Here is a 12914-nt window from a genome sequence, read left to right as displayed (position 1 = left end):
GGGGCCTGGTGGATGGTGCCCCACAGTGCTGGGGGGTGGGGGTGCAGGGGGACGAGTGGGGGTGCAGGCTAGTCCCCCGTGGTGTGGGCTGCCTGCAGGGGCCGTGGAGGTTGTGGAGCGAACACCTGGGAGGACCCACATGGCCAATTCACGTGTAGTACTCCACGGAATCCCTGAAATACACATACCCTGCTGATGTCGCGTGTGAAACTTCCCGCGCACCCCAAGATACACGTAGCCAGGACATTTGCATGTGAAACTTCTCGCGCATCTCTGAAATACACGCACACGCTCCCCCAGGCCAGATCGCATGTGGGACTTCTCGTGCACCCCTGAAATACATGCGTACAGGCCAATCGCATGTGAAACTTCTCACGCACCTCTGAAATACACGCACACGCTCCCCCAGGCCCGATCGCGTGTGGAACTTCTCGCGCACCCCTGAAATACACGCACACGCTCCCCCAGGCCCGATCGCGTGTGAAACTTCTCACGCACCTCTGAACTACACGCGCCCAGGCCAATCGTGTGTGGAAGTTCTTGCGCACCCCTGAAATACACGCACACGCTCCCCCAGGCCCGATCGCGTGTGAAACTTCTCGCGCACCTCTGAACTACACGCGCCCAGGCCAATCGTGTGTGGAACTTCTTGACCACCCCTGAAATACAGGCACACGCTCCCCCAGGCCAGATCGCGTGTGAAACTTCTCGCGCACGCATGTTCCCGAAACCCGTAATACACGTTCCCCGCTTTGCGTTTGCTGTTTGCCAGTCCGGTAAACTGGTACAGGGTTGGCGCAGCCCTTTGCGATGGTTTTGCGATCTTGATGGGTTTTCCTTGCGCGAGGGCGTTCTTGGGGGCGTAACTGGCGCTGCTGCAGGGTCGCTGCGCCACTCTGCGCCACGTCTGCTTTTGGAGGCAAGAATCCATGAATACGCTGCGCGCGGAAATTGATTTTATCGCACGCGGCTGGCGCAGACATTCGCACGGGCACGCTGTTCGCCAGCCACGTGCAACACTTTTGTGCGAATTTCCATGAATTACAGATTTTCAGAATTTTGAAGTTGCACACGCGATCGGGCCTGGGGGAGCGTGTGCGTGTATTTCAGAGGTGCGCGAGAAGTTCCACACGCGATTGGCCTGGGCGCGTGTATTTCAGGGGTGCGTGAGAAGTTCCACATGTGATTGGCTTGGGCGTGTGTATTTCAGAGGTGCGCGAGAAGTTTCACACGCGATTGGCCTGTGCGTGTGTATATCAGGGGTGCGCGAGAAGTTCCACACGCGATTGGCCTGGGCGCATGTTTTTCAGGGGTGCACGAGAAGTTCCACATGCGATTGGCCTGGGCGCGTGTATTTCAGAGGTGCGCGAGAAGTTTCACACGAGATTGGCCTGTGCGTGTGTATTTCAGGGGTGCGCGAGAAGTTCCACACGCGATTGGCCTGGGCGCGTGTATTTCAGGGGTGCGCGAGAAGTTCCACACGTGATCGGGCCTGGGGGAGCGTGTGCGTGTTTTTCAGAGGTGCGCGAGAAGTTCCACACGCGATTGGCCTGGGTGCGTGTATTTCAGGTGTTCGCAAGAAGTTCCACACGCGATTGGCCTGGGTGTGTGTATTTCAGAGGTGCGTGAGAAGTTCCACACGTGATTGGCCTGGGTGCGTTTATTTCAGGGGTGCGCGAGAAGTTCCACACGCGATTGGCTTGTGCGCGTGTATTTCAGAGGTGCGCGAGAAGTTTCACACGCGATTGGCCTGTGCGCGTGTATTTCAGGGGTGCGCAAGAAGTTCCACACGCGATCGGGCCTGGGGGAGCGTGTGTGTATATTTCAGGGGTGCGCGAGAAGTTTTACACGCGAATGGCCTGGGTGCGTGTATTTCAGGGGTGCGCAAGAAGTTCCACACGTGATCGGGCCTGGGGGAGCGTGTGTGTGTATTTCAGAGGTGCGCGAGAAGTTCCATACGCGATCGGGCCTGGGGGAGCGTGTGCGTGTATTTCAGAGGTGCGTGAGAAGTTCCACACGCGATTGGCCTGGGCGCGTGTATTTCAGGGGTGCGTGAGAAGTTTCACACGCGATCGGGCCTGGGGGAGCGGGGTATGTGTATTTCAGGGATTCGCAGGTGTTTTTACACGCGATCGGGCCTGGGGGAGCAGGGTACCACTCACCGTCTGCCTTGCGTGTAGAAGAACGCGTAGCCAACACCCACCCGCTGTGAAGTAATAGCGTGTGAACCCCAACGCCTGCAAAACACACGCACCGCACCCCACGAAAAGCAACGCCCGTGCGCGATACGTCACAGACGCGCATAGGCGCTAAGGGCCTTTGGTCCAATGGAATCACGTATGCGTGCTGACGCGCTTATGCGCTAAGGGCCTTCCTCGATTTACACGCTGACGTGCAGAATTTTCACGTGCCAAATCACTCCGTATCAAGCTGGCCACGCGTAAGCACACGGAAGACCACGCTCCTGCCCAAAAGGCCGAATTACTGCCCCCCAGAGCCCCGAGCAGCCTCCCACGAGCCATCTCCTGCTGCCTGCCTGCCTGCTGCCACCGTGCCCTGCCATTTGGTGCCTGCACATCAGCCATCTGCAGGGGTCCAGTTGCTGTGTCCACCCCTGCTGGAACAGAACACTCCCGACTGGGATACCATCGCTCCACAGCCCAGCCCCAGGACCCAGTTGCCCACCCACACCTGCCTCGGGGGTCGCCATGTCGGGACAAACGCCATCCGAGACCACTGGCGACCCCCAGCCAGAGGGTTAGAGGGCCACCAGCTTCAGTCAGAAGGAAGTTGGTGTCCTGGTGGAGCTTGTCCTGGGGCATTATGATGCCCTCTTTGGATCACCACGCGCGGACAAGGAAGGACGGGACAGGATCTGGGACGACTTTGTGGTTGCCATCAACGCGGAGGGGTTGGCAACCCGCAACATCAAGCAAGTCAAGTAGCGCTGGGAGGACTACAGGTCCAGGACCCTCATAAAGGCCCAGCGCCTCGTGCATGAGTACCATCCAGCTGAGGGTTCTGGAACACGTACGCCCAGCGCTCCATGCCCAGATCCTTGAGAGGCAGACCCGTCTGGAGTCGAGCGGTAAGTGGCCAAGCATTGCTGTGTGAGACAGGGCATGTTGCAGTGTGCTGGTTGTCTGATACTTGCCAGTATGTGTGACATAGGCCATGTACACGTGTGTGTGTGCAGGGACATCATGGTCATGCATGTGAGACCAGTAATGTGTGAAGCACACGCTTGGTGTATGTGTTTAAATGCAACATGGGGAGCCCTATGCGGAATGGACACATGAGAGCATGCCAGTCTCTGTTCCTGGACATGGGTGGGGGTGAGGGATGGGTGCTGATGCCATGTACATATATGGTGTCCATGTCTGTGTTTCTGACCTGCGTGTCTGTGACTTGTGAATGCCATGGATGCATGACACATGTCTGTGACAATGTTCAGAATCACTGATGCAGCCTAGTTATCCTTGCATCCACTGTGTCTGCGGTGTACGAGTCCAGATGGATGAAAGTACGTTGAAGTGTGTGCATGTGATAGGCATGACCCATGATGCATGTGAGTCCAAAAACAACACTGTATGCTTCAAGAGTCCCTTGGACATGTTTGCTTATGTCCATAGCATGTGCCATGCCTGTTACTGCATGTGTTTTGCCTGCACTGACCCATGTGTTGTGGAGGGAGATGATGGAAGTGATCTTTGACAGTGCCACTCATCTGCTATTGCTTCCTGTCTAGGGGACCATTGTACAGTAGCCTGATGCTTGTGTTCTATGTCTTCCTCTACACAGCGCAAAGTGAAGAAGAGGGCGGAGACGGCGCTGTGGAGCTAAGCGGCGGGGATGCCCCCACGGCTGCAGCGGAAGGGGCTTGCAACGGCGGAAGACGGTGTGGAGCCATCCAGGTTGGTGGTTTCCACAGAGGAGGAGGAAGCCGCTACTGAGCTGCACATGGGGCCTGGTGGGGGCATCCCTGCTGGTGCAAGTGGTGCAGTCCAGGGGCAGGAGGCAGCACAGGTCGCCGTGGAGGTGCCTGTGCATGTCACTGTCCCTGACCCTGTGACTGCACCACCATGCACCAGCAGGGATGCCCCATCCCAGGCCCGTCCGCAGGTAGGGGGGATGTCCATGTCATCTGACTCCCCTCCACCTGCGGACGAGGGGACCCCTGGCCATATGGAGAAGGTCCTGATTGGTGTCGCGTTGCGCACGGCTGTCATTCGTGATGAGGTGCGTGCTTCCCGGGGGGAGCACGCACGTCATCACGAAGGGCAACATGGCCCAGTTGGGAGCGGTCAGGGTCGGGGGTCTCGTACATGTGTCGGGCACTCTGGCGACCCTCTCCTCCTCTGTGGAGGCTATGCGCCAGTCGTACTCCATGCCGTCTTCCAGCCCAGATGCCACCAGGGCCCTCTGTGGACCTGCCCCGACCAATGCAGCCACCTCAGTGGGGATCCCATCCCTGCCACAGTCGGGAGTCGGAGGTCCAGCAGGGGTGGACACACCAGCAACTGGACCCCAGCAGATGGAGGATGTGACGGCATCATCGGGCAGGGCACGGGCACGACGGCGTCAGTGGATTCCATCAGCCTGGATGCCGTCGTGCTGGCACAGGCAGTTGCATCGGAGGCAGCGGCAGGCTCGACGTGGGAGGCATTAAGGCTCGGGGCCATCAACATCAGGGGTGCAGGCATAGGCCGGAGGGCAGGAGAACCCTGGAATGGGAGTGGCTTCCGTGTGGGAGCGGTTGGGCCAGCAGATAGGTGCAGAGCGGGAGAGGGCAGAGGAGGAATGGCTCACAATGGTCAGGGCGGAGAACTCCATGCGGAGGGCGCTGAGGCGGGCTGAGTGCCTCGAGGGTCTTCGCAGGGAGTTGGAGCTGGACACTGCATTATCCCTGCGGGACCTCGGGGCCAGGGAACATGCCCACCTCCAAGCCATTGAACAGGAGTTCAATGATGCCCTGGCCCATGACAACAACCAGTGAGCCGTCGGACTAGCCCGCTGCCCTTGTAAATAGTTATGTAGTTAGTGTTAGGTTTCTTTGCTTTTTTATTTATTTTGGACCTTTTGGACAATGGGCCACATTTTTGTATATAGTTTTTTTTATTAGGTAGTGTTGTTAGATAGGTTTCATTTCTTTTGTTGGGATCATGGACCCTGGCTTTTTCATCTGTACATAGTTCACTGTTGGATTTTCTTTTTATTTTACAATTTACCCATGGAGCAATGGCTTTCGATTATTATTTTCCATAGGATTTTCTTTTCTGAACTGTGACTTTGGACACCATTCCTTCTGATTATGATTTTTAGTTTTGCATTTTTTCACGGACATGCTTCTTTTTATTTTTTTACATTCCCATTTCTGTTTGTTTATTTTTGATTCAATTTATGTTTCCTTTAATACATATCTCTTGATCAAACTTCAATGTGTAGTATCATCTCATTGGTTTCATGCATATCATGATATGGGTTTTGAGATTCACTGACACCCATTGGGTGTATGTGAGGGACATGTGTTCGTTTCCAAACTTGCAATTGGTGTTCTATCATGTTATTGCCATTTCTAAGTGGGTGGATGCAATACTCGGGTGGGTGTTTTGCATTTGGAGGCTGACCATAGGGACCAGGGATCTAGATTGTGATGACATGTTGGCTGGAGAACATGAGTTGGGGCCTGCTGGCAGGTGCCCCACAGTGCTGGGGGGTGGGGGTGCAGGGGAACATGAGTTGGGGCCTGGTGGAGTGTGCACCACAGTGCTGGGGGGTGGGGGTGCAGGGGAACATGAGTTGGGTGCCTGGTGGAGGGTGCCCCACAGTGCTGGGGGGTGGGGGTGCAGGGGAACATGAGTTGGGACCTGGTGGGGGGTGCCCCACAGTGCTGGGGGGTGCAGGGGAACATGAGTTGGGGCCTGGTGGAGGGTGCCCCACAGTGCTGGGGGGCCGGGGGTGCAGGGGAAAATGAGTTGGGGCCTGGTGGAGGGTGCCCCACAGTGCTGGGGGGTGGGGGTGCAGGGGAACATGAGTTGGGGCCTGGTGGAGTGTGCCCCACAGTGCTGGGGGGTGGGGGTGAAGGGGGATGAGTGGGGGTGCAGGCTAGTCCCCCGTGGTGTGGGCTGCCTGCAGGGGCCGTGGAGGTTGTGGAGCGAACACCTGGGAGGACCCACATGGCCAATTCACGTGTAGTACTCCACGGAATCCCTGAAATACACATACCCTGCTGATGTCGCTTGTGAAACTTCCCGCGCACCCCACGATACACGTAGCCAGGACATTCGCATGTGAAACTTCTTGCGCACCTCTGAAATACACGCACACGCTCCCCCAGGCCAGATCGCATGTGGGACTTCTCGTGCACCCCTGAAATACATGCGTACAGGCCAATCGCATGTGAAACTTCTCGCGCACCTCTGAAATACACGCACATGCTCCCCCAGGCCCGATCGCGTGTGGAACTTCTCGCACACCCCTGAAATACACGCACACGCTCCCCCAGGCCCGATCGCGTGTGAAACTTCTCACGCACCTCTGAACTACACGGGCCCAGGCCAATCGTGTGTGGAACTTCTTGTGCACCCCTGAAATACACGCACACGCTCCCCCAGGCCCGATCGCGTGTGAAACTTCTCGCGCACCTCTGAACTACACGCGCCCAGGCCAATCGTGTGTGGAACTTCTTGCGCACCCCTGAAATACACGGACACGCTCCCCAGGCCTGATCGCGTGTGAAACTTCTCGCGCACCTCTGAAATACACGCACACGCTCCCCCAGGCCAGATCGCGTGTGAAACTTCTCGCGCACGCATGTTCCCGAAACCCGCAATACACGTTCCCCGCTTTGCGTTTGCTGTTTGCCAGTCCGGTAAACTGGTACAGGGTTGGCGCAGCCCTTTGCGATGGTTTTGCGATCTTGATGGCTTTTCCTTGCGCGAGGGCGTTCTTGGGGGCGTAACTGGCGCTGCTGCAGGGTCGCTGCGCCACTCTGCGCCACGTCTGCTTTTGGAGGCGAGAATCCATGAATACGCTGTGCGCGGAAATTGATTTTATCGCACGCGGCTGGCGCAGACATTCGCACGGGCACGCTGTTCGCCAGCCACGTGCGACACTTTTGTGCGAATTTCCATGAATTACAGATTTTCAGAATTTTGAGAATGGGGTTCATAGGTGATGTGTTGTCAAAGCATTGGTTTACAAAGTTTTTTGGGTTCTATAATGTTATTTTAGACTGAGTGTTTGAAATTAGAGGTTTATGCTGCAATTGTGGAGAAATATTCTTGACAGGGAGCACAGTTTTTTCTCTCTTCGGGATGAGAAAATTAATTAATCATCTATAGAAAGAACAGAGACATTGTTCAAGACTTCTTTATTCGTAATAGGGGTGAAGAGTATTTCTCTGATTGAAAATATATTTTTGGGATATATTGGTAAAAGAACCCAAAGTCTCTTTTATGATCCATTCAGAGAACATTTTAAGTATATTGGAAATGGACATTCCTACAATGCCTTTTTTTAAATAGCACACAACAGCAGCCAATGAAATGTTGCACCCTGTCGGAGGGGTTATAGACGTGGCTACTACAGAGCCAAAGGATGCTGTGAATGTTTGGCAGGTACAGCCATGGCCATAACTATTACCTTAGCCACAGAAACAGCAATACCAATGTGTCTGCATTTATCATGAAATTTCATGAATTTTACAGTACACAATTCTACATGTTTTTGTATACTATGCCTTCATGTGTGTTTGAATTTTCACACCTTGTAAATATGTCTTTTTTGAATCTTGGAAAATGTTACTGGTAGCCACGGCTATCCACGCTCCAATTTGGCATTGTACTTTACAGTGGGCTTTGGTAGACGTGGATATGAACCCGGTGGTCGTACCCGCAGTAATAGCTGTTTGTATTTTGGTGCAGTGATCATTTTATTTTATTTATGTTTTAGTACAGATTTTTACATGTCTTTCTGTTTGGAAGTTCTCACATCAAGGCATGTGTGATTTAAATTTGAAACCTTTGCAATATGTGTTTTTCAGTGCGTTTGAAAAATGTATGTGTACCCGCGGCTGTGGGAGGGTCTTCTACCGGGGTTATAGCCATGGTTATATAATTTAACAAATTAAAACAAAATGGTTTTATTTAATTGTGTTTCTACAAGTTCTACAAAGTATTATTTGGAAAGATTATTTTTGGGGTTTATTGACTGTTATATATTATAATAAAAACATGTTGGGCATTTTACTTGTTTGCTTTGTGCAGTGCTTTTGTGCTAATAATTTCTGAAACCTATGAAAGTTACCTTTTTGTGAACTTTTGACATTATGATTACAAAACCCAGAGCGTGCACATGTTCTGTGTTTGGCTATTGTGAAGATCTATTCATTATTTGGAGCAGCTGAAGGTCAGTGATTGTATGTTTTTCTATATTTCATGTTTAATTTGAAATGTTGTTTGTGTACGATAAATTAAGTATGTTTATGTTTCTGATTTAGTAAAGTTGGAAAGTCTGGAAAGTAGGGTTTTACATATTTTACTTCAGTGTTTTCAGGCGAGTGATAAAGCAGTATCACATGTTATGCCACGGATACGTGTGAGAAAAAGCATATTTCCAATTAATTGGAATTCCAATTCCCCTGTCTATTCCAATTTCCTTCCTATTTGTGTCTCACATTCTTGCTGTTCATGGCCTGTAAGAATGTTATTGTATGTTCTCATGTTCCCGCCCTTGCTGTGAAGCACTTTGAAACACATTGTGTATAGGCGCTATATAAATAAACTGTCATAACATATCATATCAAAGGTTGTTTCTCACTGACATTGGAAGATGTGAAACAAATAGGGGGTTGCATGAGAAACTGTAGCGTCAACCAAGTAGCATAACTCTACCCTTGACAAATATTGCAGCTGTTCATGTGATTTTTAGTTCGATATCAAGGTGATACCTGTTTCACTGTATTAGTGACTTTCTAATGTATTAGAGTTCTGGAAGTGTTTGAATGTGGCTTTACAATTGAGGAGGCTTATGAGGCAGCACACCTGATGAATGGTAACTTGGTCATTATTCTTGCCAATGTTCTTTTGCTTATTTGTGGAGATTTCTGGATTCTGCCAGTATACTGGGAAACTTAATTTCAACTGGTAAGTTTGCAGTGATATTTTCTCCTCTTGAGAAGTGGTTTGGGTATTGGACTCTAAATGTATGGCTAGAGAATGCGAGGTGTTACTAAAGTCTGTTGGTGTTTCAGGCAAAATACACCAGGTAAATGGTTTCTGAAAAATTATGAAGCAAAGTTAAGATGGTGAATTCATAGTGGCTAAGTGGCTAAGGGCTCATAGTTTGCATTTTAGCTTTTCTCGAGTAATCCATCAAATGTGCTTGCCCCTTTTATATATGTATTTACTTGCAAATCGCATAGTCTCTGAATATATTTCACTTCATATGTGCATGCTTTATCATGAATTGTTAGGTTATGAAATAAATGGTTACTCTGGCGTATAAATGAGCTAACTTTTCATTCAGGCTTATCATCCATAAAATGCACTGTGCCAACCACACATATATCACAACCCAACAAAATCAGTGCTCACCTAGTGAAACTCTACTTTGCTCATCTTGTTTATGCTATATGAGCTTCTCAGTACCATCCAACATTACTCAGGCACTTAGAGCAGAGCTCTACACGGGCATGTTTTTATACTACAGTATGTCCACTTTTATCTGATTGTTGTATTATGTAGCTCAGAGATGTATAGTTTCCTCACCAACAATATATGTGAAATTGAGTCTAACATTTTGCTCACAGATTTGAAAGTTGATTCTATCACTGCATTGTATGTAGAACAGTATGGGTACTGTAATATTGAGCACTAGTGCATGCACACATCTTACCTGTGTGGTAGAGATTACAAAATGTTGGTTGTATTTTATAAAAATTCATGCTATTTAATCACATGTTGTTACACAATGCACATAGATAGGGAGATTTAAAAAGAATGGGTCTACAAAGTAATTTCTATCATTAAGCAAGCATCATACCTCTACCCTTGAAAGATATTGCAGCTGTGTTTATGCTTCAAAGTTGGATATCAAGCTCTTCCCTATGACCCATATTAGTGTTTGAATGTGGCCTTAAATATGACAAGTTCTATGATGGAGTGCAGCTGATCAACCATTTTACAGTGCAAGTTAATTTAAACTGGTAAATTTCCAGTAAACGTTTCTTCTCTTCAGAAGTGGTTTGGACATTGTGTTCTGATGTTATGGTTACAGTATGTCAGGTATTACTAAAGAAATATTCACTGGGATCGGGGCTAGGGCAATATTGATAAGGTTTGCTAGGGTAGTATTCTTGGACTGCCCAGGGCACTTGACCATTCAAACTCTAGTGAGAGTAGGGATGGACAGTGGAGGGAGTACACACATGGTTATGTATTATGTTGAATAGCTGAAATAGAGACTAGTTTGTATGTGAAATGTAGTATAGTGGGTCAGGCCATTGGCCCTATGAGGCCTGAACTGGTACAAACAGGTGAGGTCCTTGTCGTTGCATGTCCTTTGATGAGGATGCCTAAGAAGGACTGATTAAATAGCTGGTGGGAGTAGCACGTGAGTGGCAGGGTCTGGTCACGTGACCAGCAGTGTACTCAATGGTGTCTGCCTGGAGCTGGCCTACAGTTCTTAAGTAGAGGTTTGTAAGGCATGAACATTGGAGCTGGGCAGAGCAACTGAGTGACAGAAACATTACCTTCCAGCTCTAGTCCCTCATCACCTTCCTCATGAATTGAGGAAACACCAAAGATCTATGAATGGCAGGTTGCTACATCAAACCAAAGATGTGTAATACATTATTTTACAACACCTTTATGTATGTGAATGAACACATTATATGCATTTATGTCATGTTTACTGTGCTCAGGACTAAGATGTCTACTTTGCACCTTCAGTTTATAATGATCAATGAATGTAGAGGGAGATAACTATGCCCTTTCTCCAAATTGTCTGGTGAAGGAATGCCTTTTGCCTAATAGGCTGTCATAGCTCTTGTAGATTATCCTCATATGATTGGAGAAAGTGCGTGAATGATTGCATGTAGCACAAATAAGATGAGAAAAGTACAGTTTCAATGGATGGTAAATGAATTGCCCAGTTTGTGATGCATTTGTGGTTGGCACAGTTCATTTTCAAGATGCTATGCATGAATGAAACCTGAGCTAGTTGTATATATCATAGTGACCATTTGTTGCACATCCTAAGAGTTCATGATAAGGGATGCACATATGAATTTATAGACATGCATCAAAATGGGATTTGCTAGGTCATACCCATAGAAAAAGAAGCAAGGACATTGATATAGGAAATATATTTTTGTCACACGTAACCATAGCATAAGATGTACTACTGCTTGAACACTCTCAGAAAACACTGAAATAAAATATGGAAAACCCTAATTTCCAAGTAATACCTATAAACTGTACTGAATTATGAACCTTAATATTTTGAATACATTTTATATAAACAACAATGTATATTATATATTGAAAATATAAAAAACACAATCACTGACCTTCACCGTCCCAATTTCTTTTGTTACAAGCTTTTTTCTAAGATGCCATTAAGCAAGCAACAACAATGTGCCAGAAGGAAGAATCGTATGCAAGGAAGTAAACATTTACAATATAATATTTTTAAAAGTAGTGTTCTCAAATCTGTATATACAAATTCTGTAGATAATAAAATACCTGCTATCGATAATACTTTTGCTTTTTTATTTTTTCATTTGATTTATACAAAACCTTTACAGAAACATCTTAAAACATGAATACAATAAATTCACATAGAAAGAGAAAAAAAGAAATAATAGACATTACAAAATCTGTTATTCATTTCCTAAAATGTTTTTTGACAGAAACCTATCGCAATTGCAACTGTACATTCATAATAGCTAAAAAGCGAGTGAGGGCAATAAACAGAGCATCATTTTCACCCCACATGAGTCATAACCAAAAAAAGTTTCTGAAATACTCACATTCACCAAGATTGCCTCTTCCAAATATTTTGAGCCTAGTAGGTTCAAAGTGGGGACAAATGGTCGCTAAGTGTCTCTGAGTTTTCATTTTACAGGGGAAGGGCATTAAATAGGGGCTCAGGTGTTCCCTTTTATGAATAAAAAAACATGCTCTTTGTGAAGCCTATAACCCCCCAATGATCCGATGGTAGTGGACCAATCCTTATTATTCCTTTTAGCACTCCCTGGATGACTAATTAGATCTTCTTCAGTGGCGTCAATATCAGACAACAGGGAATGCATTCTTAACTCATATATTAGTATCGATTTGGGAGCTGCTTCCTTCATTATTCTATTCAAGTCCTCATATAAGCAGTTGAAAGGTGGAATTAAGAATTTAGAATAATTAAGTAGTATTCTCCAGAGAAGTTGAGACGATAAGGTTACAAGTCCCAGTTCATGCGTAATTATAGCGTTGGATAGCGAGCATGAAAACCCAAGCTCTTCCTTCCGTAGGCGACCCTGCAAACTATTCAGATAGTCTCCCAAATCAAGAAGGCCCATGTCAAGTCCATAGAGTAGAATAGATTCCATTTTAGAAACATAATATTTGATGGCAACAATGAAAATTTGCAAAGCGTACTAAAGAGGCACTTCATCTGAGACACCAAAAGTCGCACTTTGCTGACAAGAGACTCTTTCCACATGATGATAGATGCAGATTTGCAGAGGTTATATCTCATATAATCCACATTTGTAACTCGTTCAATTTGTTCTGATGCCATGGTCCAAATCATAGTTCTTACCCTTTTGGATGCAAATTCGATATGAGGTCTCCCGATGTAACATGTACACCAACTGAACCAAATTTACAGGAATTCCTATCTTAGTAGTTTTTGCC

The sequence above is a fragment of the Ambystoma mexicanum genome, chromosome 1q, assembly GCF_040938575.1.
Source record: "Ambystoma mexicanum isolate Mex_15411 chromosome 1q, UKY_AmexF1_1, whole genome shotgun sequence".
Classification (NCBI taxonomy): domain Eukaryota; kingdom Metazoa; phylum Chordata; class Amphibia; order Caudata; family Ambystomatidae; genus Ambystoma; species Ambystoma mexicanum.
Note: the sequence above shows the minus strand (reverse complement) of the source record.